The sequence below is a fragment of the Merops nubicus genome, unplaced genomic scaffold, assembly GCF_000691845.1.
Source record: "Merops nubicus isolate BGI_N331 unplaced genomic scaffold, ASM69184v1 scaffold12048, whole genome shotgun sequence".
Taxonomy (NCBI): Eukaryota; Metazoa; Chordata; class Aves; order Coraciiformes; family Meropidae; genus Merops; species Merops nubicus.
This window is the reverse complement of record NW_008626372.1, coordinates 15570-20860: the sequence shown is the minus strand read 5'-3', so window position 1 is coordinate 20860 and position 5291 is coordinate 15570.

The window sequence follows — 5291 nt, the reverse complement described above, 5'->3', positions numbered from 1 at the left end:
AAAAAAAAAACATAAAAACGAGATTAATTCCACTGTTGCAGTTCTAAGCTTGTGTCCATGGGACCTTTCTTATTTCTGAGCTAGCTCATACTGAAGATTCTTTAATATAAAATAAATAAGGTACCTATTCATTTAGTTCTGGTGGGCAGGACTGAGACCTCTGAGGCAGGACCATCTTTGCTGAAGAGAATTGGGAAGTAACCTTATAACCATCTTTTGAGTTGAAGTCTGTGTGACTCCAGGTATTGCTGTAGGGTCTTTGGTCATAGAGCTCTTAGGATCAAAACGTGCAGCAGAGGCTGATGATGAAGCTTTTAATACAGAAGCAGGAATACTCCACTCCTCACAACAAACAACGGACAAATGCTTAAGTTGGAGAACTGCCCAACCACTAGGCCAGGGTGATTTTGGCTGAAGTGCATCTTATCTTGTATGTTGCAGAGGCTTAAAATTTTCCCCTAAATCCCCTTTTTTTGTTGTTAAGCAGTCTGCATCTTGTAAGGGCTTCTGAAGCTGCTGATCCAGCATCTAAGTTGGTGAGAATTCTCTGAGTTGCAGGAGACCTTGACTGTGCTGTGTGGAAGGAGAGGCTGAGAACTCTGCTTTTTCTTCTTGATGCATATGATGGTTAAAGGTTTGGAACAGCAGTGTAGGCTTTCTTCTTAATTTTGATAGGGGTATGTTGCAGTCAGCTCAGTAGACTGCTAGACTGGTATAAGTGAGACTTCCACTGTCTTGCTGGTTTTATACTACTTTGGTCTAAGCTTCTGTGTTCATCTGTCCTTGTATAGCCAGCTCCCAATGAGTAGGTAAATCACAGTGGCCCTGGAAAGCAGGGGAGCAGCTCTTCTCCCCAAGATGGTGTGAGGGGGAAATGCAAACCATTTGGATATTTCTGCCCTCAGGGAAACTGAGTTGGCAGCAACTTCTACTCCGTTGCCTAAATTTCTCCTTTTGAACTCTGGTACCTTTTCTTCAAATCAAGAGTGATCCATCTCCCACTTATTTCCCACTGTGTGGCTGAGGTGGAGGAGGAAGAGAACTACAGGAGCTGGAGATTAATATCAGAACTGCAATTCTAATATCATACTGAATGGTAACAGTCTGAGTTGAAAACTTACAGATGAGGAATACTGGGAGTGGGATCTTCATCTCAAGTATATATATGTTTTTTTTTTAATTGCATGTCTTTGAGCCTTTGATATATGATTAATCTGATTCTCAAAACACTGAAGTAAAAGAGGATGGGAGAAGAACTCTAAAGGAAGCAGGATAACAATTGACTAGGAAAAAAATACCCATTTCTTTTATTTAAAAGATTTTTTTGCTTGGTCAGACTGTGGCTTTGGGAGAAAGGTAAAGAAAGTTCTCCGGATAAATTTAACTTGATGACTGAGATGTTATCTTGCACTTTGTTCCATAATGGGCAGGAATCCCTGTGTGAGAAATGATGAATCATGGCTTTTTAGGAACTCCAGGGCTGTATGCAGGCCTGAGAGCAGGATTGTTGAAACTACTAGTGCAGTGGTCCTCCTGTGATCAGAACCTTTGCCAGTGACCAACTCTACCTGTTCTTAAACAATTAATTATATAGGCAGAGGTGATTATATAGGCAGAGATTATATTTTCAGCTATTGTAATACTTGGTAGCTGTGGTGGTGCTGGGCTGACACAGGAATTGTAGCCTAGAGCTTTCTTGATACTGGAAGTACAGTGCTTATTGCCAAGGATTCTGTTTACTGCCTCTCACATGACAAAATTTACCTCTCCAGCCTTTCACCATCTCTCTGCAAGCTTGAAAAAACCTTACTGTGAGTGTAGTGGAATTGTAATGGTCTCTGCTGCACGATTTCCCTGCCTTGCTCCCTCCATTTGCCTTCTCTGGTAGCTACTGTTAGATGTGAATGATGTTCCATGCGTTGCAATGATGTAGATTTTACATTCACCCTAAAGGACTAGATAAAAAATAACAGATCAGTGAAAAAAAACAAACCCTAAAACTATTGATTTAGTGCCACCCTACCACTACAGGCTCCTCACCTTGCAGATTCCTTTAAGAATGAGTCTGAAATAGTGTTGTGATTTTGGGTGGGGAGGTTGCTTGGTTTTTGGCAGTTTGGGGTTTTTTTCCCCCCCAGTGGACTGCTGATAAACCCCAAGATCATTACTAAATCAAATGGTACTCTTTCTTCCAGTTGTGTAGGAACTGGACTGCCTGTACTTACTCTGAGCCAGGGCCCTGGCATTGTGAGTGTTGTACAGATATTTATTAAAATTAGTGCCTCCCACAAGAGCTTTCTAACTCCCCTCAAACAATCAGCTTGGTTAATGAATGGAATTTGCCTGTGCTTTCACCTACTCCAACAAGGCTCCTCTGTCTGGCAGTTCAAACTTAACTACTTAAACTGACATGATTTCTTCTAGGCTTTTGTTGCCGTGTTCTTGCTAAAAATTAGTTTCTAAATCTGACAGTATTAAAGGTGTACTGGATTTCAGAGTGCTGCATCTAAAAGTGTCTTCATTCTCTTCTGCCATGATGTCTTCCCTGCAGCCTGGGGTTCAATGTACCTTTCCTTTGCCACTTCTCTAAAACATCTCCTGTCCATGCACAACCCCCAGCAACCAATGAGTACATGTCCTTTTTTTCTGTTTTTTTTTCAATTGTTCAGACCACTGCCTTAACTGATGTACTTGTAGTGATTCCCTTGCCAAAATTAAGGCTTCAGAACAGCAAAATGCTCCATTTCTGTAATGCTTAATGAAAGATTAAGAGTGAGCAAGCAAAACACATCACTTTAAAACATATGTTGCATGATAATGTTAGTATGAAACTTCATAAAGGTCTGGCAGTTCTGCAGAAAGGAATCTGCCCCCTGTTCTCAAAGCAACAGAAGTGAGCAGCAGTAAGTAAAGGAACATTACTAAACCTGTGGATGCTGAGGGCTGTCACCTGAGACATGCCATATAGAGACATGTGCTGCCTCTAGTTACAGCTCTATAACCTCTCAGTGAAGCAAAAGCAGGGGGAGAGAGGAGGCTGAAATTCATCTGAAAAGATATTTAAATTACAACAAACGGGAAGGAAGCATTTAAGTGCATTGACCTGCTCAGCACTCAGAATACAGTGGTGCAAAAGGTCTTCTAAAAGGGCATTTTCATGCCGAGTTGATGGGATGGCCTAACTGAGCTGCTCTAAGTAAAAAGATGTTCCAGGAACTGCAAATCTACTCGGTGCCTTTGTTCAGCCTGGCCTGGTCACATGCCAAAGAGACAGAAGTGAGTAATGTGCTGAATAATCACCCTGAGACAGTGATCTAAAATGGAGGTGATGAAGGATGGAGCGAGCTTGCTTTTGCTTTTTACCTGGCCTGTCTTATTTCTGGGCTCTTGCTGCTGGAGGTTGCTTCTCTCCCACGAAGGACACCTCTTGCCCAGCTCTCTTTCCCCTGTGCCACAGCTGCATGTTCTCCAGGTGGCTGCTCACCTCTGCATACACAAGTGTGCAGGGAGGAAGTAACCTGATAAGCAGGGGGGGTGGGATAAGTCCCTGAAAGCAGAGCTCTCTGGGCTTTGCTGCACCTCTGTGGGAAATCTAACCTGTCCTGGGATGCATATGGGGCAGAGTCTAGAAATCTAACTCAAGTCAAAAAAAAAAAACAAAAATTTTCTTGTAGTCTGGTTTTGCTGTCCAGAAGTAGTTGCCAGTACTTCTTCCAAGACAACTGCACCCCCAGCTGCCAGCATCTCTGCTGTCTTCTGGGGCCACTTCCACAAATGAAGTGACCCAGGGTGCTGCTTGGCACAGGACAGTGCCTGTGTCCCTGCAGCCAGTTTCTATTTCTTTTCTTTGTTTTTCTCATCTCTTTGTGTTGTATCCAAGCAGATGCTGAAGGAAACCTGCCTCTGAAGGGCAGCAGGAGTGCAGTTGCAAGTTGTCCTGCAGCACTGCTAGAACTGAATCTGGGTGGCAGCTCTTCCTTGCCAGTTTGTCCCAGCTGTACTGGAGGTCACAGCGTGCTGCCAGGGTTGTACCTTGTCCACTACAGAGAGCAGTGCAGCAGCTCATCTGCCTGGGGTGCTCTGAGCTCTGGGCTGTTAACACCCCTAAATGCTATTTAGTCCTGCCATACTGGCTCCTTTCAGGCTTGTGAAAATTACTGGTTTTCTTCTCCAGCCCCAAAAGAGTTTTTCCTTGCCTTAAGTCATCTGAGGAGTGTAAACTCAAGTTACCACACCATTGCCATGCTAATAGCATCCTGCATTGCATTTTTAGGTGTTGGAGAGATCTTACAAATCCCTGCTAAAGTGAATTATATTTAGAAAGTATCTTGTAACATACTTAATGGCTGGTCACTTACCTTGTCTCTGCAGCTTTGAAAGACTTCCAGCCCTCTTGCCTGAGCATGAATTTGGCATATTGTGTTCTGTTCTCTATATAAATGAGGCCAGTATCAGTGTTGGTGGTTTGACTGTAAGGTGTTCTAGGGCTGTTGTGCAGCTCTCATTTCCCCAGGCACTGGTGTTCTCAAACCACACATCCATGTTTTTTCCTTTCTGGTCTTTAGCTATTGTGTGATCGAGAGCAGTGTGCCAACAGATCCGAGTGAAACTGGGTAATGGAGGTCTGCCTTCCCCAAAAATGCCACTGCTGGGGAAGGAGTTTCTATATATGTATTTCTAGGAGAATCCTAGTGCTGTGAGTTATGCTGTGGGCGAGTCGAGCAATAAAGGGGGCTTGGCATCTGACACCCTGTCCAGTGCCCTGGTCAGCAGTACTGAAGTCTGTGGACACATGGCTGATAATTTGAATACCAGTTTTTAGTGGCAACTGCTATACCCCCATCTGCTTTCATGTGGCTCTGAATGACTTCATTTGATACTTCTGTTCACTCTTGTACACGTTGGAATGCAGCCCACTTCAGAAAACATGTAATTCAAATAACTTTCCCCAGGAAAGTGAGATCTTTTGAATGCTTTTTTTTCCCCTTCACATCCCTTACAGCCAGTCAGTTACACAGAAGCTGTGTAATACCAGAAAGAAGTGAAGAGCAGAAAAGGCTTTGGTCTCTTCCTTGTAAATATGGAGGGATTGCTCTTCACCAAGTTTCTGAAGCTGTGATGAGAGCAGAGGAAAGGGAAGGGAAGGGGAGATAAAGCTTTGGGAGTATTTGCCAGGCATGTGGAAAATGGAGGGTGGAGCTCTGCCTAGTCCTTCGTTGCTTCCAGGATTAGCTTGTCCATACATTTTTGGGAACAAAATGTGGTTGCTGTGAGTTGTCTGAGTAAGTCTG